The following is a 24,914-nucleotide window of genomic DNA, read 5'->3' as shown; positions in this document are numbered from 1 at the left end:
ACAGATAAAATTCAGCAAAGGGAAAAGGCACATAGAGAGAAATATGGAGGAAACCAGGCTCAAGCTTCTGGGCTCATGTGTTTCTCCTAGTTTTTCTTACATTGTGATTTCCTACGAGTTATGGTTTATACATGGAACAGCCATTCAAAATAAAATAAAACCATCCTTAAATTGTTGCTTTTTTAGTGATCCAGGTGAGCAACAGTGAAACATTAATTAAACCCAGTGTCGGTAAGGGAATGGAAAAACTAGCGGTTGGTGGGAAAAAATACAGGTACACCATTTCTGGAGAGGAATTTGTCTATAGGTATCAAAGGGTATGGTGTGCATTATCTTTAAATTAATAATTCCACTTCTTGGAATTTATATTTACAGTATAATTGCACAATTGGGGAAAGATGCTTTCAGAAGGGAACATATTCCAAGAATATCTATAATACTAAAAATTATAAACAACCTGAAGATACATAAGAGATTGAATAAATTATGATACTTCCATATAATAAAACAAAATGTCACCATTAAAAATGATGTAAGACGGGCGCCTGGGTGGCTCAGTGGGTTAAGCCGCTGCCTTCGGCTCAGGTCATGATCTCAGGGTCCTGGGATCGAGTCCCACATCGGGCTCTCTGCTCAGCAAGAAGCCTGCTTCCCTCTCTCTCTCTCTCTGCCTGCCTCTCCGTCTACTTGTGATCTCTCTCTGTCAAATAAATAAATAAAATCTTTAAAAAAAATAAAAATAAAAAAATAAAAATGATGTAAGAATTTCCAATATAGTTTGGAGAAAAGAAAAATCTTTTACACTGTAAAAGATCATTACAGGATGACCCCTGACTGATACCCAACTTTTAAGATTTATTTAGGTAGGCGGTGGGGTGGGGGGGAACCAGGCCCCCCGCTGAGCAGAGAGCCTGACTCGGGGCTTGATCCCAGGACCGCAAGATCATGACCTGGGGTGAAGGCAGAAGCTTAACCCACTGAGCCATCCAGGCGCCCCATGTACTATTGAGAGAGCCTGGGAGCACAGAAAACAGGGCTAACAACTCATCAAAGGGATACTACCAACCACTCTGCAGTTCATCTCACTAACCCTTTGCAGACCCTGTCAGAAAGCCTGCCCATAAACTGCTGGGAACACCTTATCTGTGGACATCCTTTCCAACTGGCCCGCAGACACTACCACCACCGCCCCCCACCGCCCCCGCTGCCCATGCTCTCTGCACACCTCACTCTGCCCCGAACATGGCTGACTGCCAGTATGTGCTCCCCTGGGGTGAGTGCAAGCCTTTGCAGATGGCTAGTGAGCACATGCAGAAAGCCATCTCAACCCTGTGAGATTGATAGAAGACTCATAGATTTGAGCATTTCAGAGCACTGTCCTAGGGAAAACAAATAGGAGGCTCTCAGCATTTCACCTGGCTTTGTGGAATCAAGAGAAGGCATATATATCTTAAGAACTTTCCCCAAGAGGGAACAAAAGGTATGGAATGGGCACATCCATAGACCAGGTCTAAGAAGGCCTCAGAATCCTTAACCAAAGTGACTGGTGAAGGTATTTCTCTCCTGAAGCCAGTTGGTATAGACTGGAGGAGGTGTCTTCGTTAAATGTAAAACCAGCAATGTAAGACTCCAGAGAACACACACAAAAATCATGGAAATAGGATACCACCAAAGAAACAATAATTTTCCAGTAATCAATCCCGTAGAAAGTTCTCAGAATTGTCTGACAATTCAAAATAATTTTTTAAAACTCAGCAAGCTACCAGAGAACACAGACAGACAATTCAGTTAAATCAGGAAAACAATGTATGAACTAGGATTTCAGCAAAGAAATAGATTTTTTTTTTTAAGTTGAACATAGGGCACCTGGGTGGCTCAGTGGGTTGAAGCCTCTGCCTTCTGCTCAGGTCATGATCTCAGGGTCCTGGGATCGAGCCCCATATTGGGCTCTCTGCTCAGCAGGGAGCCTGCTTCCCCCCTCTCTCTCTGCCCACGTCTCTGCCTACTTGTGATCTCTCTGTCAAATAAATAAATAAAATCTTTAAAAATAAAATAAAATAAAAAGTTGAACACATTCTAGAGCTGAAGAATACAATGAATGAAACAGAAAAAATCCACAATAGAGAGATTGTCAAATGAACTTGATCAAGTAGAGCAGAGAATCTGTGAACTTGAAGATGAGTTATTTGGTATTATCCAAATAATAGAGGAGAGAAATATCATATGCTCTCACTTATATGTGGAATCTAAAACAAAAAACCAAACTCATAGAAACAGAAAAGATTTATTTCCAGGGGCAGGGGATGAGGAGTGGTTGCAAAGACTGAGTAGTCAAAAAGTAAAACCTCAGGTTACACATTAAGTTCTGCAGTTGTAATGTACAGTGTGGGGACTGTAGTTAATAATACAGGATTGTATATTTGAAAGTTGCTAAGAGGTAGACCTTAATGGGTGCTGTGAAGTGTGTAAACCTGGCGATTCACAGACCTGTACCCCTGGGGCTAATAATACATTATATGTTAATAAAAAAATAAAAAATTTTTTAAAAAGATGTAGACCTTTCTAATCACCAGAAAAATAATTATAACTGTGTGGTAATGGATGTTAACTAGTCTTATTGTTGTGATCCTTTAACAATGTCTATGTGAATATATATATGTGTATATATATATATATATACACACACACATATATATGTATATATAATACATGTATATACATATATATACATATATATGCGTATATATTTTATATATGTATATATACATATACACACATATGTATAAATGTATATATATAATACATGTATTGTACATACATGTATATACATATATATGTATATATTGTACATTATGTTGTACACGTAAAACTAATATAATGTTATGTCAATTGCATCTCAATTTTTTTCTTAAAGATTTTATTTATTTATTTGACAGACAGAGATCAAGTAGGCAGAAAGGCAGGCAGAGAGAGGCGGGGGAAGCAGGCTCCCAGCTGAGCAGAGAGCCTGATGCAGGCTTGATCCCAGGACCTGGAGATCATGACCTGAGGTGAAGGCAGAGGCCCAACCCACTGAGCCACCCAGCCACCCCAATTGCATCTCAATTTTTAAAATCTGAAAAAAGTTAATGAAAGAAAGGTGAGGGGCGCCTGGGTGGCTCAGCGGGTTAAGCCGCTGCCTTTGGCTCAGGTCATGATCTCAGAGTCCTGGGATCGAGCCCCGCATCGGGCTCTCTGCTCAGCAGGGAGCCTGCTTCCTCCTCTCTGCCTGCCTCTCTGCCTGTTTGTGATCTCTCTCTATCAAATAAATAAATAAAAATCTTTAAAAAAAAAAGAAAGAAAGGTGAATTAATATTTTTATTTTTATGACACTTTATACTTTTCAAGGTGTTGTTCTTTATGTTATTTTATTTTGCCAGTTTTATTCAATATGCAAATGCAATTTGTAGGTAATAGGTCATCAAACCTACATCAAAAGGTCCTGAATTATCTTGCTAAATTTGAACTTTTAACTCAATAAGAATTATATATAAGTATCCCAATTTTGCATCAGAGTTGTCTGAATTGATGACGTTTTGCTCTAGTGCAGCTATGATAGACCTGACAATTTCATGGTCATCTTATATCCCACTGTGCCACTTTCACCTATACATTAGTAATAAATACTGCTTTTTCACTTAGGAAATTTTGTCCAAACAGAACATCCCACTTTAAAGAAAAAAAATAATGGCAATGTCAAAAGCTGGCAAGGGTGCAGAGAAACGGAATTCTTACACACTTCTGTTGGGAATATAAAATGGCACAGCCACTCCGGAGTTTGGCAGTTCCTTAAAGAACTAAACATATACTTACTATACACTCCAGCCACTGTACTCCTAGACATTTACCAGAGAGAAATAAAAAATTAATGTACAGACACACATAAAAATCTGTACATGAATGTTCATATTTATTTATAATAGCAAAAAAACTGAAACAATGAAAATGTTCCTCAATAGGTAAATGGTTAAACAAAGTCTGGCATATCTACATTCTGGAATACCACCTAGTAATAAAAAGCAATGGATTATTGATACATGCAACTACTTGGATGGATCTTGAGATCATTTCGCTGAGTGATAAAGCCAACCTACTATATGATTCCAATTAAATACCATTCTCAAAGTGACCAAATTACAGAGCTGGAAAATGGAGTTGTGGCTTGCTGCCACCATCCCAGCATCATGAGAGTATCTTACTGCATATTGCTAGCCTGGGAAAAGATCGAAATTTAAAGTTTGTTGTTTACTGAGGGGATATTGCTTTCACGCCATTGTAAGAGGAACCACTGTAAGTCAGAGAATGTCTGTACTTATTAGGTGAACAAGAGGCTGGCTGGCTGGCTGGCTACTGTAGGCTCTACTGCCTCCCACTGCAATTAAAAATTCTTTTCTCTGAAAAAAATCTTTACTTTTATCTTAGCCTAATGTATGTGAAACTTGAGAACTGAATATTCTTTTTCCTTTCATGGAGATAGTATCTGTTATGTAAGAGATCATATAGTCTGATTTTTTATAATGGTTTCCTTGTTTGAAGCCCTGTCTATTTTTACATATTTGTTGTTATTTCTTTTTGTTTTTCTCTCCAAAGGGAAACTTGTCCAGGATTTGCATTGGTTTAGTTGAAGGGAATATGGTTTCTTGTTCAAATATTTCCAGTCCCTTCTATGAAGTGTTCTTGCCCCCCCCTCGAATGACCCTGTATCCAACCTAGCTTTCAAATAAAAATTCTACTGTACAGGAAATTTAGATCGAGGGAGAGAGTGTGAGGATGCTATTGGGCAAATGCAGACCTGGATACCCAAGTTGACATCTTGATTTCTACAACAGTCCAAGAACACAAAAAAAATGATGGTGGTGTGTGTTGGGGAGGGTAGATACAGTTTTAGAACAAACAAGTTTCAGGTGAGAGAATCAAATATAATCTGTTTGGATGTTGATTGGAATAAACTAGCTGTAAAAAGCATTTTTTCAATAAACAGGAACTCAAACTGACATACAGTTTAGATAATGCTAAGAATTGTTCCTTTTGTTTCATAAGGTAATGATTTTGTGTCTACATAAGAAAATATTGTTATTTTTAAGTGATATATGTAGTATTTGGAAGGAAATAACAATTGCAAGGAATAGCTTTAAAATACTTCAGAAACAAAAAATTTTTAAAAAGTGAAGTCAGTGTGGGAAAAAAAATTTAAGTGTAGAATTAAGTGTTTAATATTACTATCCTCAGAACTTTTGTATTATTGTTTTATTTTAAAAATTGTTTTCTGTGCAAAGGAAAGCAGTAAGTATGTACTTCCTATAGTTTCACCTGTCATAGTTACCTGGACTCCATCTCCAACCTCAACCTACCCCCACCCCACAAATAAAATGAAAATACTCATAGCAAATACATAATATTGAAGAGCAATACAGGAGTAGTCAAAGGGAAGCCTGAGTTTGAACTAAAAAAATTTAAAGGAAAGAGCCTTTTCCCCATTGCAGTATTTTCTCCATCTCCTTGCTAGGGCAGTTCCTTTCACTTGTCAGAAATAACATTGCTGTTTCTGTTTCCTAGCCTCATCTGTGCTTGGAATTCCTTGTGGATTCTTGGCATCTTGAAATAAACAGTTCATGCCAGGTAGCACAGTCAGAGGTAGACGAATATAGGCACAGGTAAAGAGGCAATCAAGTCAAACCAAGTCCGAGATAAAATATTCCTCATGCAGCACAGACCAAGTCCTTTTAAAATCTTCTCTTTTGTCACATACAATCACTTTTCTGCTAAAAAGTGTCGATTTATTTTCATACGAAAAGCTTCACCTTTTTCCCACTTACTACTTCCTGAGGGGGGGAAAATACAAAAAGAAAAAAATTCAAACGCTAATAGCGCCAGGGAAGTGACTCAGGTAGAAGAATTTAATTAAGCAGAAGAAATAGAGGCGGGAGGGCGGTAGCCCTCTCGCAGAGGATTCTGGGAGGTATAGTCCACTCCAGGTAGGGGGGCTGTAGCCCTAAGCCTCCTTGGGATTCTGGGAAGTGTAGTCCAGAAGTGGATGACATTTCCTCTTCAGCATTGTGGGATGTGTCCCTCGTGTGGGGCTCGGAGTTCTGGGAAGGAAGGCGCAGGAACTTCCGCTCCAGGGGAGGCTGCGGCCATTATTCCCCATGTGGTGGGGGAGACTTGAGTTCTAGCAGCGATTCTAGGCCTCTTCAGGCTAGGCGAGGGACCAGTGGTGTCCCAGCCCAATGTTTTAAGGGAGAAAAGTGATGTCCGAGGGAGGAAGCGGTGGAGGCATTTTCATTTCCCTCTTGCTAGGCGGAGCTTCCTAGCGTTTGGGGGCGGATCACTTGTTGGAGCTTGGCGGCAGGCTAGGGTTGTGCGTCACTGTTTGGTGGTCTCCTGGGTGCTGAGCTCCCCAAGCCGCCTCCTGGGCTAGCCAATCACCGTTGCCTTTTCCTAGCGCTGTAATGTTGGTCGAGTTGCTCTCTGTGAATAAGTTTCCGGGGTGTACTTACAATACTAGTTAATACTTCTAAAACGCTGGAGAACAGTGATGACACACAGAAAAGATTGTTTCTGGTTATGGGTGCACAGGGCTCCAGCCAAAGTAAATGTAACAACGAGCAAGTCTGTATGAAAGTTTTAGATTTCCTTATGTTAAGAAGGCACCATACATACAGGTGTAGAGGACATACAATAAATCAGGCTGAAAATATGAACAACATATAGGCTAGAAAGTGGCTTAATCTTGGAGATTCATAAGATAATGAAACTCCAATAGAAATATGGATATGAATATAAAAGATATGAATAGTCAACTTGTAGCTCAATATGCTCACTGCACAACCTGTGATCTCCAAGCTGATACTAAAGTAGAATCTACAATGGGCCTTTCGAGCAGTCTGTGAGATTCCTGTGTCTGACAGGGAGACTAGGGAAATCAGTGGATCCCATTAGAGTTCACTGAACACACTGATATTCTTTTCTCAAGTTTATAAGAAGCAGTACAGTATATTTGCATATGAATAAAAGAATGCAAGGACAACTTAAATATAAGTCATTAGACTGCGTGGCAGCAGTCAGTAGTCTATATATTTTATAATTGGAGTAAGGATGGTGGGCTGATAAGATAAGTTCAAGTCCAGAAAGACCTACAGATGATTCAGATTATACTGGAAGTGCACACACTTGCATATTTTTCTATCCTCTCATAGAGGTCTGAATACTATATATCCATAGCGTAGGAGCTGAGTTCTTATCTTCTGCAAATTATTCCATGAAGTGCTTTCTTAGTTTCATTTTTACCATTTAGAAACTGATCTTTAAAAAGTTAATTGTCTTAGTTAGAAACACAACATTTGCCTAACAAAAACAGATCCTTGGTGCCTCTACATCCTCAATCCACTTAACCTGCTACCAGCCTTGAACAACCATGGATCTAACTTCTTTTGCTGTAGTTTTTCTTTTCTTTTGCAGTATGATATAGCAATAGAATCATAAAATGTACATTTTGTCTCAATTCTTACACTTAGCGTAATACTTGTGAAATTCATCCTTATTGTTGCATAAACCTAGTAATTACTTCTAGTTTCTTTTTAATGTTGACTAGTACTTCCATTGTATGGATACACAAAAAAAATTTTTTTTAGTTATTGATGGGATTTTGATTAGGAAAAAATGAGAAAGTCATTTTTTGCTTTTCATTTCCTTGGGGACATAGGATGCAGAGTATCTTTTCATATGCTTATTTGTCATGTGTATATCTTCTTTGATATGGGTCTTTGGCCCATTTTTAAATTGGATTGCTTGTCTTCTTGTTGAGTGTTGAGAGTTCTTTGTATATTTTGTATAGAGAACCTTTATCAGATGTGTCTTTTGCAAATATTTTCATCCAGTCTGTGGTTTATCTTCTCATTATCTTGAGGTTGTCTTTCGCAGAGCAGAAGCTTTTAATTTTAGTGAAGTCCAGTTTGTCAACTATTTCTTTCAAGGATCATACTCTAGTATTGTATCTACAAAGGCACAGTCATCGTCAAGATCATCTAGATTTTCCCCTGTACTATCTTCTAGGATTTTTATGTTTGGTTTTTATAGTTAAGTCTTTGATCCATTTTAAGTTAATTTATGTGAAGTATGTAAGGTCTGTGTCTAGATCCTCCTTTTTTTCCCCTTGTATTAGGACATCCAGTTGTTCCAGAACCATTTGATGAAATGACTATTTCTGAATCTTTGTTTTGCTTTTGCTCCCTTGTCAAAGGTCAGTTGACTATTTTTATATGAGTCTATTTCTGGGTAGTCTATCTGTTGTGCTGATCTATTTGTCTATTTTTTTAAAAAAAGATTTATTTATTTGAGAGAGATAGAATAAGCAGGAGGGGCAGAGGGAGAGGGTGAGGGAGAGAGAATCTCAAGCATACTCTGTGCTGAACCATGGAGCCTGACACAGGGCTTGATCTTATGACTGTAAGATCACAACCTGGGCCAAAACCAAGAGTAAGATTTTCAACTGACTGCACCACCCAGGAACCCCCATTTGTCTGTTCTTTCATCAGTATCTCCACTGTCTCCATCATTGTAGTTACACTGTAGCATAGTAAGTTTCAGAGTCAAGAAGTGTCTGTACTCCCAACTTTTTTATTCTTCAATATTTTGTTGGCTATTCTGGGTTTTCCTCTCCATATAAACTTTAGATAAGTTTTTCAATATCCACAAAATAACTTGCTGGGATTTTGACCAAGACTGTACTGAATCTATAGACAAAATTGTGAAGAACTGACATCTTCAGTATGTTGAGTCTTCCTATCCATGAACATGGAATATCTTTCCATTTATTTAGTTATTCTTTGACTTCTTTCATGAGAGTTTTGTAGTTTTCCTCATATCAATCTTTTACACATTTTGTTAGTTTGTAATTAAGTATTTCCTTTAGAGGGTTGCTAATGGTATTATTATTTTTTAAGATTTTATTTATTTATTTGACAGGGAGAGATATCACAAGTAGACAGAGAGGTGGACAGAGAGAGGGGAGAAGCAGGCTCCCTGCTGAGCAGAGAGCCAGATGTGGGGCTTGATCCCAGGACCCTGAGATCATGACCTGAGCCAAAGGCAGAGCCCCACTGAGCCACCCAGGCACCCCAAATGGTATTGTTTTAATTTCAAATTCTACTTCTTCATTGTTGGTATATAGGAAAACATTTAACTTTTGTATTAACTTTGTATCCTGCAACCTTGCTATGATGGCTTATTCTGGGAATTTTTTGTCAATTCTTTTGGACTTTTTTTAAAAAAAGATTTTATTTATTTATTTGACAGAGATCACAAGTAAGCAGAGAGGCAAGCAGAGAGAGAGAGAGGAGGAAGCAGGCTCCCTGCCGAGCAGAGAGCCAGATGTGGGACTCGATCCCAGTACCCTGAGATCATGACCTGAGCCGAAGGCAGAGGCTTAACCCACTGAGCCACCCAGGCGCCCCTTCTTTTGGACTTTCTACATAGATGATCATATCATCTGTGAACAATGACAGTTTTACTTCTTCATTCCCAATCCGTATACTTTTAATTTCCTTTTCCTATATTAATGCATTAGTTACAACTTCTAGCGTAATGTTGAAAAAAGTGTTGAATGGGAACATTCTTGCCCTGTTCTTGTTCTATCTCTCTCAGTCAGTTCTAGATGCATGCATGCCCATAAAGAATAAAGAAATGCAAACCAGTCACAGTAAGGTTGAGACTCTGTATTTGTCAAATTCGATACTCATTACAGGTCAGCAAAAATTTCCTTATAGTGTCTCCATCCCACCCCTCCCAAACCCCGCATCCATCTCTTCCTTTCTATAATGTTTTCCTTCCTTCCTCTCCCTTTCCTTTCCTCTTTCTCCCAGTTCAAGGTTCTCTAGCGTCTATAAGGTAGCTTCTTCGAATAGGTAGTTTGCTTTGGTTGAGTTGTCTTAATTTTTGTCACATTTGAAAAAAAAATTTCAAGAAAACGATGGGGGGCGCGGCGACCAAGCTCCACTAACAGTATAGAATTAATTCAGGCTGACTCTCCAAAAGAGAACACCGACTATTTAAATGCTGACTATCCTAAACAGAGGGGGAGCCTTGAGGAAAGGGCCACTCCGCAGGAGATTCCGGGATTTGTGGTCCACAAGATCCACAAGGTCAGACGCATTATGCTCCGGAAAGACGCCCTGAATGCATCGTTGGCTGGAGAAAATACAGACGTACATGAAAGAGTTCTATATACTTGGCAGCATTCCCGGGTTACAAAATTCGATCCGGAGCCACAGGCTTTTAAATACAATCCAGGATCTCGGTGTGACAGCCAACACTTCCGCCCTAGGAAGGCGACGAGAGGGGTGCTGGGGATTCTGGGAAGTGTAGTCCGGGAACACAGTACAGCAGGATAACTTCCGCTGCAGGAGGCTTAGGCTGCGACCCTGCTCCCGTCGGGAATTCTGGGAAGCGTAGTCCAGGACGTCTCTGTAGACAGAGTCGCTTCCGCTCCAGGTACAAGAGGACGCGGCCTTCATTCCTCTGCGAAAGGTGAGCCTTCCCTCCTCGAGAACCCTCCCGGCAGCCGCAGTGACCTGGCGTCACTTCGCCGTGGGCCCGTGGTCATCAGGCCGTCCACCCTGGGGAAGAGAATCCGCCGGCGGCGAAGGGCGGGGTTTGTGTTCCCTCTGAATGAGCTCCGTGGAGTGCGGGGCAGTGCGTGCATCCCCGGCTCAGGGCGGGGGCCAGGCGCCGACGTCGCTGGGAGCGAGGGTCTCCCGGGTTCTGCACTTCCCCGACCCTTTCCCCGACTCCGGGCCAGTGCTGCCCCTTCCGAGCTTCGCAGCTGTATTCTATTCGGAGAACCCGTGTCTCTGCCTCTTTTCTTTAAGTGGATAGTAGTGTCTACCTAAGAGAGTTACTTTAAGAGTTAAATGAGGATGCAGAAGCGGAAGGCTTAGAGTCTGGCTTGGGGTAAAAAAAATAGGTCTCTTGGTAAGCAGTACTTTTAAATTTCTGGAGAAGCTTTCAGTTCCATAAAAGCATCTGTGAACCTGGGATGGGGTCCGAGCTCCTGCTGCAGTGCCCCTGACCCTTCTGGGATCCCTGAAGGAAGGGAGGCTGCACCCAGATTCCCGGTTTTTTTTTTTTTTTGGTTTTTGGTTTTTGTTTTTTTTTTTAAATCTAAATTTAAGTAGTTATAAAGGGTCATTCCTGGGTGTTGTCTGGGATTCCACTGTAATTTCTGCGGGAGTTCTAATGAAGTTGTGATTTCTCTCAGCCTCCTTTCCTTCCCCAGTCTGGACTTCTTGAAAAAGGCCCCCGGGAGGAGGGAATGGCGCTTTGGCTCCTGGAAGCCGAGCCTCACCGGAGTAGGACTTAGCGTCTCTCTTCCTCTTAGGTTATCTCCTCTCAGGGGAGAAGGTATTTCCATAACGCATCTGTAAATTCTTCTACCGCGATGCCCTGACTCTTGTTGAATAAATAAATACAGGAAGGTATGGGGGAGTACTTGGGCATGAATAATAACAATTATATTTACTTTTTCAAGCTTTATTTAAATTCCAGTTTGTTAACATAGAGCGTAATATTAGTTTCAGGTGTACAATATAGTGATTCAGTACTTCTATACGTCACCCAATGCTCATGACAAGTGCACTCCTTAATCCCCATCTCCTATGTCACCCATCCCTCCACCAACCTCCATTCTGGTAACTATCTGTTCTTTATAGTGGAGAGTCTCTTTCTTGGTTTGCCTCTCTTTTTTCCTTTGCTCCTTTGTTTGGTTTCTTTAACGCCACCTATAAGGGAAATAATATGGTATTTCTCTTTCTCTGACTTACTGCACTTAGCAAAGTACACTCTAGCTCCATCCACATCGTTGCAAATGGCAATATTTTATTCTTTTTTATAGCTGAGCAATACTCCATTGTATTTATACGCCATATCTTCCTTATCCATTCATCAGTCAATGGGCACTTGGGTTGTTTCCATAATCTGTCTACTGTAGATAAATGCTGCCATTAACATCAGGGTGCATGTTTCCCTTTGAATCAGTATTTTTATATCCGTTGTGTAAATAAATACATGGTAGTGCAATTGCTAGATCATAGGGTAGTTCCATTTTTAACTTTTGGAGGAATCTCCATATATTTTCCACATTGGTTGCGCTGGTCTGCATTCCCACCAACAGTGTAAAAGGGTTCCCCTTTCTCCACTTCTTCACCAACAATTGTTCTTGTGTTGTTGATTTTAGCCATTCTAATAGATGTGAAGTGATATCTCATTTTTAAAAATTTTATCTTATTTTTCCAGTGTTCCAAGATTCATTGTTTATGCACCACACCCGGTGCTCCATGCAATATGTGCTCTCCTTAATGCCCACCACCAGGCTCACCCAATGCCCCACACCCCTCCCCTCCAAAACCCTCAGTTTGTTTCTCAGAGTCCACAGTCTCTCATGCTTCGTCTCCCCCTCTGGTTTCCCTCAATTCACATTTCCTTTCTTTCTCCTAATGACCTCCGTGTGATTCTTTACGCTCCATAAGTAAGTGATACTCTATGATAATTGACTTTCTCTGCTTAACTTATTTCACTCAGCATAACCTCCTCCAGTCTGGTCCATGTTGATACAGAAGTTGGGTATTCATCCTTTCTGATGGAGGCATCATACTCCATTGTGTATATGAGCAGTCTCTTCTTTATCTATTCGTCTGTTGAAGGGCATCTTGGCTCTTTCCACAGTTTGGCGACCGTGGCCATTGCTGCTATAAACACTGGGGTACAGATGGCCTTCTTTGTGCTACATCTGTATCTTTGGGGTAAATACCCAGTAGTGCAATTGCTGGGTCATAGGGTAGCTCTATTATTAATTTCTTAACACACTCTTTTCCAAAGTGGCTGCACCAACTTACATTCCCACCAGTGTAAGAGGGTTCCCCTTTCTCCACATCCTCTCCAACACTTGTTGTTTACTGTCTTGTTAATTTTGGCCATTCTAACTGGTGTAAGGTGGTATCTCAGTGTGGTTTTGATTTGAGTCTCCCTGATGGCTAATGATGATGAACATTTTTTCATGTGTCTGTTAGCCATTTGTATGTCTTCTTTGGAGAAGTGTCTTTTCATGTCTTCTGCCCATTTTTTGATGTGATTATCTGTTTTTTGAGTGTTGAGTTTGAGGAGTTCTTTATAGATCTTGGATATCAGCCCTTTGTCTGCAGTGTCGTTTGTGAATATCTTCTCCCATTCCGTGGGTTGCCTCTTTGTTTTGTTGACTCTTTCCTTTGCTGTGCAGAACCTTTTTATAGTTTTGATTTGCATTTCCCTGGTAAATGATGTTGAGCATCTTTCCATGTGTCTGTTGGCCATCTGTGTGTCTTATTTGGAGACAGGCCTGTTCATGTCTTCTGTCCATATTTTAATTGTAATTTTTTGGGGGGTGTTGATTCGTAGAAGTTCTTATATATTTGGATGCTAACCCTTTATCAGATATGTCATTTGCAAATATCTTCTCCCATTTCATAGGTTGCTTTTTAGTTTTGTTGATTGTTTCCTCCACTGTGCAGAAGCCTTTTATTTTAATGTAATCCCAATAGTTTGTTTTTATTTCCTTTGCCTCAGGAGACATATCTAGAAAGAAGTTGGTATGGTCGATGTCAAAGAGCTCATTGCTTCTGTTCTCCTCTAGAATGTTGATGGTTTCCTACCTCACATTTAGGTCTTTCATCCATTTTGGATTTATTTTTGTGTATGGTGTAAGAAAACAGTCCAGTTTTGTTCCTTTGCATGGTACTGTCCAGTTTCCCAACACCATTTGTTGAAAAGACAGGTTTTGTCCCATTGGGTATGCATTCCTGCTTTGTCTAATGTTAATTGACCATATAGTTGTGGGTCCAATTCTGGGTTTTCTGTGTGTTGACACAGACACAGGCACACTGATCTGTGTGGCTATTTTTGTGCCAGTACCATACTGTTTTGATGTCTGTAGTTTTATAATATAACTTGAAGTCTTGGAATTGTGATGCCTCCAGTTTTGCTTTCTCTTTCAAAGTTGCTTTGGCTGTTTGGGGTCTTTTGTGGTTCCACACAAATTTTAAGGTTGTTTGTTCTCTCTCTGTGAAAAATACTGTTGGTATTTTGATCAAGATTGCATTAAATGTATAGATTGCTTTGGGTAGTATAGAAATTTTAACAATGTTTTTTATTCCAGTGGAAGAAAACATTTAACAATGTTTTCCACTTCCAAAAATGGAGTGTCTTCCCATTTCTTTGTTTCCTCTTCAATTTCTTTCATCCGTTTTCTCCTAGTTTTCAGAGTACAGGTCTTTTACCTCTTTGATTAGGTTTTTTCTTAGGTATCTTATGGTTTTTGATGCAGTTGTAAATGCTGTTTCCTTATTGGTGTATAGAATGCAACAGATTTCCATACAGTGATTTTGTATCCTGTGACATTACAGAATTTGTGTAACTCTTTTAACAGTTTTTGGTGGAGTCTTTTTGGTTTTTGCAGAGTATCATGGCATCTGTGAATAGTCAAAGTTTGACTTCTTCCTTACAGATTTGGATCCCTTTTATTTCTTTTTGTTGTTGGATTGCTGAAGCCAGGACTTCCAGTCCTATGTTAAATAACAGTGCTGTGAGTGAACATCTTTGTCTTGTTCCTAACCATAGAGGAAAAGCTCTCAGGTTTTTCCCATTGAGAATGATATTAACTATGGGATTTTTTTGTATATGGCCTTTATCATGTTGAGGTATGTTCCCTCTATCCCTACTTTGTGGAAGGATTTTTATCATGAATGGATGTTGTACATCGTCAAATGCTTTTTCTGCATCTATTGAAAGGATCATATGGTTCTTATCTTTTCTTTTATTGATGTAGGGTATCACATTGGTTGATTTGCAAATATTATACCATCCTTGCAGCCCAGGAATAAATCCCACTTGATCATGGTGAATGATTCTTTTAAGGTATTGTTGGATTTAATTTGCTAGTATTTTATTGAGAATTTTTCATCCATATTCATCAGGGATATTTGCCTATAGTGTTCCCTTTTTTTTTAAGATTTTATTTATTTATTTGACAGAGATCACAAGCAGGCAAAGAGACAGGCAGAGAGAGAGGAGGAAGCAGGCCCCCCGCTGAGCAGAGACCCCCCCCCCCCCCGATGTGGGGCTCGATCCCAGGACCCTGGGATCACGACCTGAGCCGAAGGCAGAGGCTTTAACCCACTTGAGCCACTCAGGTGCCCCTATAATTCTCCTTTTTAATGGATTCTTTGGTTTGGGGATCAAGGTAATGCTGGCTTTGTAGATTGAGTTTGGAAGTTTTCCCTTCTTTTTCTATTTTTTGGAATAGTTTGAGAAGAATAGGTATAACTCTTCTTTAAGAGTTTGGTAGAAATCCCCTATGAAGCCATCTGGCCCTGAACTTTTGTTTCTTGGGAAATTTTTTTTTAGATTATTTATTTATTTATTTGACAGAGAAAGATCACAGATAGGCAGAGAGGCAGGCAGAGAGAGGAAGGGAAGCAGGCTCCCCACTGAGCAAAGAGCCCGATGTGGGGCTCGATCCCAGGACCCCGAGATCATGACCTGAGCCGAAGGCAGCAGCTTAACCCACTGAGCCACCCAGGCGCCCCAGTTTCTTGGGAAATTTTTGATTACAAGTTTTCTATTTCTTCCTGTTTCAGTTTTGGTAGTTTGTATATTTCTAGGAATTCACCCATTTCTTCCAGGCTGTCCAATTTGTTGGTCTATACTTTTTCATAACGTTCTCTTATAATTATTTATATTTCTGTGGTATTGGTTGTTATTTCTCTTATCTCATTTGTTAATTTATTTGGGTCCCTTCTCTTTTCTTTTTGATAAGTCTGGTTAGAGGTTTATCAATTTTATTGATTTTTTTCAAAGAAACACCACCTCCTGGTTTCATTGATCTGTTCTATTGTTTTTTTAGTTTTATATAACTTATTTCTGCTCTAACCTTTATTATTTCCTTCCTTCTGCTGGCTTTAGACTTTGTTTGTTGTTGTGGTTTTTTTTTTCCTAGCTCCTTTACATGTAAGTTAGATTGTTTATTTGAGATTTTTCTTGCTCCTTGAGGTAAGCCTCTGTTGCTATATACTTCCCTCTTAGGACTGGTTTTGATGTTTCCTAAAGGTTTTGGACCATCATGTTTTCACTTTTGTCTCCGTATATTTCTTAACTTCTTCTCTATTTTCTGGTTGACCCATTCATGGTTTAGTAACATGTTACTTAACCTCCATGTATTTGTGGTCTTTCCAGATTTTTTCTTGTGGTTGACTTCAAGTTTCATAGTGTTATGATCAGAAAATGTGCATTGTATAATCTCAATCTTTTTGTATTTGTTGAGGGCTGATTTGTGACCTAATACGTGATCTGTTCTAGAGAATATTCCATGTGCACTTGTAAAGAATATGTATTCTGCTGTTTTAGGTTGGAATGTTCTGAATATATCAGTTAAGTTCACCTGGTCCAGTGTGTCATTCAAGCCATTGTTTCCTTGTTGATTTTCTGCTTAGTTGATCTTCCCATTGGTATGTGGGGTGTTAAAGTCCCCAACTATTATTGTATTATTATCATATATTTCCTTATGTTTGTTATTAATTGTTTTATGTATTTGAGTGCTCCCACATTGGGGGCATAAATATTTACAATTGTTACATCTTCTTGTTGGATTGTCCCCTTTATTATATAATGTCCTTCCTCATCTCTTGTTATAGTCTTTGTTTTTTTTGTTTGTTTGTTTTTGTGGTTTTTTTTTCAATCTTTGTTTTAAAGTCTAGTTTGTCTGAAACAAGTATTTCTTTTTTTTTAATGTGTTTTATTTTTTAGCGTGTTTTTTAGTATTTTACTGTTGGTTTTTTTTTATCATTTTTAAAAATTTATTTTCAGCATAACAGTATTCATTGTTTTTGTACCACACCCGGTGCTCCATGCAATCCGTGCCCTCTCTAACACCCACCACCTGCTTCCCCCAACCTCCCACCCCCCGACCTCTTCAAACCCTTCAGATTGTTTTTCAGAGTCCATAGTCTCTCATTGTTCACCTCCCCTTCCAATTTCTCCCAACTCCCTTCCCCTAACTCCCCATGTCCTCCATGCTATTTGTTATGCTCCACAAATAAGTGAAACCATATGATAATTGACTCTCTCTGCTTGACTTATTTCACTCAGCATAATCTCTTCCAGTCCCATCCACGTTGCTATAAAAGTTGGGTATTCATCCTTTCTGATGGAGGCATAATACTCCATAGTGTATATGGACCACATCTTCCTTATCCATTCGTCCGTTGAAGGGCATCTTGGTTCTTTCCACAGTTTGGCGACCGTGGCCATTGCTGCTATAAACATTGGGGTACAGATGGCCCTTCTTTTCACTACATCTGTATCTTTGGGGTAAATACCCAGTAGTGCAATTACAGGGTCATAGGGAAGTTCTATTTTTAATTTCTTGAGGAATCTCCACACTGTTCTCCAAAGTGGCTGCACCAACTTGCATTCCCATCCACATCCCCTCCAACACATGTTGTTTCCTGTCTTGCTAATTTTGGCCATTCTAACTGGTGTAAGGTGATGTCTCAATGTGGTTTTAATTTGAATCTCCCTGATGGCTAGTGATGATGAACATTTTTTCATGTGTCTGATAGCCATTTGTATGTCTTCATTGGAGAAGTGTCTGTTCATATCTTCTGCCCATTTTTTGATATGATTATCTGTTTTGTGTGTGTTGAGTTTGAGGAGATCTTCTACTCCAGTTTTCTTTTGACATCCATTTGCTTAGTAAATGTTTCTCCATGCCTCACTGTCAATCTACAGGTGTTATTAGGTCAAATATGAGTCTCTTGTAAGCAGCATATAGATAGGTCTTTTTTTTTTTAATCCATTCTGACACCCTTAGTTTTTTGATTGATGCTTTAGTCCATTTACATTCAAAGTAATTATTGATAGATACGTGTTTATTAACATTTTGTTACTTGCTTTGTGGTTGTTTCTGGAGATTTTCTCTGATCCTTTATTGTCTTCCTCTCTTTCATGGTTTGCTGATTTTCCTTAGTGATGTATTTGGATTTCCTTCTCTCTATTTTTTGTATGTTTAGTAGTGATTTTTGATACGTGGTTGCTGATAGGTTTGTATATAACCTCTTCAGCATATAGCAGTCTATATTAACAACTATATAACTCTGCTGCTGTACTATGAAAGCAACCAGAAATATTACTTAAACAAATGAGCATGCCTATATTCCAATAATACCTTATAGAATTTGTGGAATAATATCATTTGATCATTTTCACATACCATAAAAGAATAGTCTTTAAAAAAAAATCAGTGTTAGTCCCATTGTTAGCTCACAGCCTAAACAAAAACAGGCGGGGGCCTGTATAGTAGCCAAATTTGCTAAACCTCTGATTTTCTCTAGGGTTCTTATATTTTCAGTTACATTGATTTATGCTTTATGTTTATTGGATTTATTGATTTCTCTCTACTTTTTATTATTTCCTTTTTTTCTGTTTACTTTAAGTGTAATTTATTTGCCCTTTCCTAGTTGTTAGCTTAAATTGATTTTAGACTCCTCTTTTCTAATATGTGAATACATTTCTCTATAATATCTGCTTTGCCTGTGTCTCACACATTTTGATATGTTGTTTCTTCATTTTGATTCCGTTTAAAGTATGCTCTCTTTCTTTTATGACTTTGGCCTTTTGGTTGCTTAGAAGTATGCTGTTTAATTTCCAAATGGAGATTTCCAGATATCTTTTTGTTATTCATCTCTAGTTTATTTCTGTTATAGTTTGAGAAAATACTTTATAAGATTTCAAACTTTATAAGATTTTATAGCAGACTGGAGATGAAAAAGGAAAGAATCAATGAACTCAAAGATAAAGCAATGTAAGTATTTCAGTCTGAGCAACAGAGAGGAAAAAATACTGAAAATATGAGCAGAACCTTATATCCTTATGGGACAATATCAAAAGTCTAATATTCATGTGATTGGAGTCTTAGGAGAGGAGGAGAGGAATATTTGTGTGGAAGTACTAGCTGAAAACCCCCCAAATTTGGTGAGATACATAAATTTAGATTCAAGAAGCTTGGTGAATATCAAATACAAGAAACTCAGAATTACTTCTGGGTATATCATAAAGTTCTGAAAATTATAGATAAAAATTCTTGACAAAAGCTAGAGAAAGTAGCACATTATATGTGGCAGAACAATGATTTAAATATCTGCAGACTTCTCAGGAGAAACCATGCATGCCAGAAGATAGAACAACATATTTAAAGTGCTTAAAGAAAGGAATTGCCAACTCAAAATTATATACCCAGTGAAAATTTCCTCTGGGAATGAAGGAGGAGGAGTGTCACATCTGCGCTAAAATGGAGTACTAAAAGAGGTTCTTTAGGCTGAATAGAAATGATACTAAATGAAAACTAGGAACTTAAGAAATGAAGAAAGAGCAACAAAATATTAAGTTTTTTGATAAATATAAAATATTGTTTTTCTCCTCTTAAAAATATACATGATTGTTTAAAGTGAAAATTATGACTTGGTTAGAGTATTTTATATAGAGTAATAGATAAAACTACTACATGACGTGGGAGAGCATTAAGGGAACTATTTGATGGTAAGGCTTCTGCATTTTAGTGGAGGTGGTAAAACAATAACACTAAGTACACTGTGAAAGACTAGGTGTATATATTGGAACCCTAGAGGAAAAAATCCCAAGAGCTATAGCCGTAGGTTAACAGATAAATTAAAATGAATGGAATCCTAAATTTTTTTTTCAAATAACCCTAAAAAAGGCAGGAAATGGGTAATTGAGGAAGAAAATCATGGAGGAAATGTTTATAGCAGCAGTGTCTACACAATAGCCAAACTATTGAAAGAACCAAGATGTCCATAGACAGATGAATGGATAAAGAATGTGAGTAGTATTCCATTGTGTGTGTGTGTGTATATATAACAATGCCTGATATAACAGTGCTTGTACACACACACACACACACACACACACACACACACACACAGGAATATTATTCAGCCATCAGAAAGGATGAGTACATACCTTTTACATCAATGTGGATGGAACTGGAGGAGATTATGTTGAATGAAATAAGTCAATCAGAGACAATTATCATATGTTTTCACTCATATGTGGAATATAAGAAACAACACAGAAGGTCATAGGGGAAGGGAGGGAAAACTGAATGGGAAGTGATCAGAGAGGGAGACAAACCATGAGAGACTCTTAACTATAGGAGAGAAACAGTGTTGCTGAAGGGAAGGTGGGTAGGGGTAGGGATAGGGTAATTGGTTGGGGATAGGGCAATTGGGTGATAGGCATTTAAGGAGGACACATGATGTGAGGAGCACTGGGTGTTATATGCAGCTGATGAATTATTGAACTCTACATCTGAAACTAATGATGTACTATATGTTGGCTAATTTAATTTAAATTAAAAAAAAAGGAAGGGAGGAAAATCAGGGTAAAGTGATAGACTTAAATCCAACCATATAAAAAATTACATTAAATGCTAATGGCCTAAATACATTAATTAAGAGATTATAAAATGGATTAAAAAAACAAGAACCAAGTATATGCTAAAAGCCTACTTTACATATAAGGACATAGATATGGTAAAGGTTAAAGGGATTACCCCAAAAAGGTGTGCCATGAAAACAACAATCAAGAGAAAGCTGGAATAGCTATAGTAATATCAGACAAAGTAGACTTCAGACAAACAACTATTACCAGGGACAAAGAGGGACACTTACACCAAGGGTAAGTTCATTGAGTAGACATAACATTCCATCTTAAATGTGTATTCATAAAACAACATAACTTCAAGCTACATGAAGAAAACTGGACAGAACCAAAAGAAGAATGGAGAAACCCACAATTTCATATGGAGATTTGAGTACTCTTCTTAGTAACTCATAGAACAAGCAGGCTTGTTCAGTAAGAATATAAAAGAACTGAATAATAATAATAACCTTTCCAGAACACACTATGAAATAAACAACAAAATGCATATGATTTGCATGAGCCTCAGTTCTGATAATTTCTTTTGACCTGTCTTTGAGTTCACTGGTGTTTCTGCTCTGTCTCTCCCACTCCGTTGCAGATTTCTATATAGTAGGGACAATGTTCTCTGTGCTTATTGCCAAGTATAGGTTTTGACAGGAGTTATTCAGTACCTGTTTGTGGTTGATGTAGCTTTCCAACAGGCATCAGGGAAGAGGGACCTTCAGCTCAGTGAGATTGTATTCAGATTTTCTGAAAATGGATGTGGGATAAACAAACGATATAAATATTTTCTGCCCTTTATCTCAATCAGATTGATTAGGATGCTGAAGCCACCCACTTTTTTAGAATATTCAAAAGGTGGTATATGCCTACTGTTAATTACTAACCTAAAATAAATACTCAAGAGGCAAACTAGGGCTGATGTGCAGCTTCTATACTTATTTCATGGTGACAACAATGAGGATAACAATAACAGCTAACATTTGTTGGGTGCTTATTATGAACTACACGGACTTTCTAACGCTTGGATGCATTAACTCATTTGTTCTTCGTAATAACCCTACTTTTTGTCTTCATTTTACAGATGAAGAAACAGAAACATCAAGAGGTTAATTATTTTGCAAAGTTTACTCTGCTATTAAGTGGCAGAATCTTGATTGAAGCTTGGCAACCTGATTCTATAGCCTAGGCTCTTGGCCAAAACACTCTGCTTTTATCAGACTGGCAAAGTGGGTTTTAGGAGTTGATAAGGCTGGTAGCAAAGCCTGTTAAAAGGTATCTTAGAACAGGGGACATATAAGCTGGTATAAAAAGCTAAGAGGATCTAGGATGCAGGTGGGCAAACTATTGCCCATACTTCTTTTTGTAAAACCTCTCTTCACCTACAAAATCCTGGAGGCTTTCCTGTGAGGTCAAGTAATTTACACAGCTGGAGTTTACAGGGGAGAGCAGACATGGAAGATTCTTCTATAGATGGCTTGCTAAGAGTCTAGACTTTATTCTAAAGGCAGTGGGCAGCCATGCACATGTTTTAACCAAGAAAGGGACATAATCAGACTCTTTCTAACATGTAGAGGAACAAGAACATTCTGTGGGATGACTACTGTTTAAATGCCTGTTTAAAATGAATTGCTTTATTTTTTATTATAGCATAACTTGCTTTATATTCTGAATTCTTAAAATCCCGTGGATGATTCGTGACTCCTATTGCTTGGTAAATCTGATGAAGCAAGTCTAACTGGTGGCCTGTATTCATACTGAGTATGTGCCTGAAGAAACATCCACAGTCCTTAGACACAGCTCCAGGAGCACCTTATAATAGGGAGCAGTGGGAAGCTGGGAGTCACAAGGCCTGACTCCCAGACCCTCCTCTGCTCCTGGCTTAGGTGTTCTCCAGTCATTCCCTATACTCATTGGGAGGTTGAACGATGTAATGGTTGATTGCATAGGCTCAGCCTGAAAATTGCCTCTTTTCATCTCAGAATCTATGTTTGCAACCCTCTCTGCAAACTAGTCACATGAGCGAAAGAGGTTTCATTTTCACGAAACCTCTTCCTCCACAGATGCCAATTATAGACCCTGGACTGGGGCCTGGGCATTGGTTTTGTTTCCATTTTTTTATTAGCTTCCCAACAATAACCAGTGAGCTGGTAGATTGAAAGCCACCATCCTAGTAATTAAGAACATGGACTCTGGGGGGCGCCTGGGTGGCTCAGTGGGTTAAAGCCTCTGCCTTCAGCTCGGGTCATGATCCCAGGGTCCTGGGATCGAGCCCCGCATCGGGCTCTCTGCTCGGTGGGAAGCCTGCTTCCTCCTCTCTCTGACTGCCTCTCTGCCTACTTGTGATCTCTGTCTGTCAAATAAATAAATAAAAAATCTTAAAAAAAAAAAAAAGAACATGGACTCTGGGATGATAATCCTGGCTGCTCTGCTGACTGAATGGATAATCATGAATAAATAACTTAAAATCTCAATGCTTCAGCTTTTCCAGTTACTGCAGTGTGCAGCAGCATGAGCAGCAAAGACTTCTGGGACAGGCTGTACGAAGCAATGCAGGAAGTCCTGCCCAGGAACCAGCATAAGCACTGGAAGTGTTCGGAGACTGTGGAGCTGCAAGTCAGCTTGAAGAGCTATGACCCTACCATCAGGCTTAGGTCCACTCCCTGCCCCAGGTTCTCCAGGTGTGATTTAGGGGACCAGAAGTACTGTGATGAGGCCAAGGCTGTGGATATTCCCCACATGGGCATTGAGGCACTGAAGCATCAACAAGAATAAAAAAAATCAGTCAAGAAGTTGGCCAAGAAGTATACTTTTTGGGCTCCAGAATCTCTGATCAAACAGATCCCACAAATTCTGGGTCCAGGCCTGAATAAGCTGGCAACTTCCCTTCCTTGCTGACCCACGATGAGAACCTGGTGGCCAAAGTGGATGAAGTGAAGTCCAAAATCAAAGTCCAGATGAAGAAAGTGTTGTGTCTGGCAAGGCCATTGGCCATGTGAAAATGACAGTTGATGGGCTTGTGTACAACGTCCACTTAGCTGTCAGTTTCCTGGTGTCATTGCTCAAGAGGAATTGGTAGAACATTCGGAATTTATACATCAAGAGGATCATGGGCAAGCCCCAGTGCCTGTACTAAGGCACAGCTTAATAAGCCCTAGTGTTGCCATTAACAACAACAACAACAACTCAATGCTTCAATATTCTCAACAGTAAAAATTGTCTTAATCCTTTGGGTTGTTTGAGGATTAAATGAGGCAATGCCTCTAAGGCATGTGATTTGGTTCTTGACTTCTCACCACCTTTTCGCCTTATTGGCCCCAAGTACTCTCTGTTCAAGTGCTGTTCTGTTTGAGTAACCTGTTGAGCTTTGAGTGGCTAATATGGCACTGTCATCCTCCAGGACTAACATCAGGCCTCATTTTCTTTGTTGAGCCCATCTAACTCTTTCCCTTATCCAGTGTAGGTTTGGGGACCCTTTCCATGTTCCCCCAAAGGACCCTGTTTACACTCTACTGTGGCATCTGTCGGTGTGTAACAGCTCATTTCCTAATTGGTCTCCCACACTTAGACTCTAAGCAACTAGAGGTCTAGGAACTATATCCCTTTCAGAAGGTGGTCTATAAATATTGGGTAAGTGAGAAGAAAACTCAGCTCTTTCACTACTAACTGCGAAGCCAGGTCAATACTTGCTCTTGGTAGTGGTGCATACATTCTGTGGATTCTTTAGCTGTGGCCTGTGTGGGCAGGGACTTGGGAGGAGATGCGTACTCTGCTGCAGGAGAAGAAAACCTCTCTCTAAAGTGGTACAAAAGGCTCTACCTTAGTCACAGCCTACAACCAGCCCTTTTTTGAGTTCTTTCCCTTCCACAAATGATCGAGAAGTTGCTTGAAAACAGTAAATAACAGTAAACATCTATTGAATGCAATGAATAACCTTGCCCAAGAAATTAAACTCCTGGTCCCCAAGTCCTTGCAAGCATCGAGTGCTGAGCCAACACCTTACATGGATATGAGAAATACAGTGGCTTCATTATATCCATGTGGGAAGAGGGATGTGCTATCTGAGCCTTCTCTGACTTCAAGAAGAATATGGGGGCAGATGGCAGCTACACTTGTGGTAAACATAGAATAATGTATAAACTTGTGAGGGGTGCCTGGGTGGCTCAGTGGGTTAAAGCCTCTGCCTTTGGCTCGGGTCATGATCCCAGAGTCCTGGGATCGAGCCCCACATCAGGCTCTCTGCTCAGCAGGGAGCCTGCTTCCTCCTCTCTCTCTCTGCCTGCCTCTCTGCCTACTTGTGATCTCTGTCAAGTAAACAAATAAAATCTTAAAAAGAATAATGTATAAACTTGCGG

The 24,914-nt window shown here is 39.3% G+C and overlaps 1 protein-coding gene and 1 pseudogene across 4 annotated transcripts in view; both read left to right on the top strand.

Annotated features, from left to right (window-relative positions):
* The first annotated feature begins 10,487 nt into the window (after nt 1-10,487).
* The window catches only part of ZNF112 (zinc finger protein 112), a 41,935-nt gene continuing 27,508 nt past the window's right edge, over nt 10,488-24,914 (top strand). The window contains exons 1-2 of one of the 4 annotated variants that reach the window (XM_047711233.1): nt 10,508-10,563; nt 21,644-21,788. The gene's annotated coding sequence lies outside the window, so the exon portion shown is untranslated. Of the gene's footprint in view, nt 10,564-11,664; nt 11,724-21,643; nt 21,789-24,914 lie in introns of those variants that run through there. The other 3 variants (XM_047711231.1, XM_047711232.1, XM_047711234.1) reach the window with 3 other exon arrangements.
* Nucleotides 10,503-24,758, top strand: LOC125089205 (60S ribosomal protein L10a-like; annotated as a pseudogene).

Source organism: Lutra lutra, chromosome 17 (assembly GCF_902655055.1).
Source record: "Lutra lutra chromosome 17, mLutLut1.2, whole genome shotgun sequence".
NCBI classification, from domain to species: Eukaryota; Metazoa; Chordata; class Mammalia; order Carnivora; family Mustelidae; genus Lutra; species Lutra lutra.
This window is presented reverse-complemented; position numbering and strand designations above follow the sequence as displayed.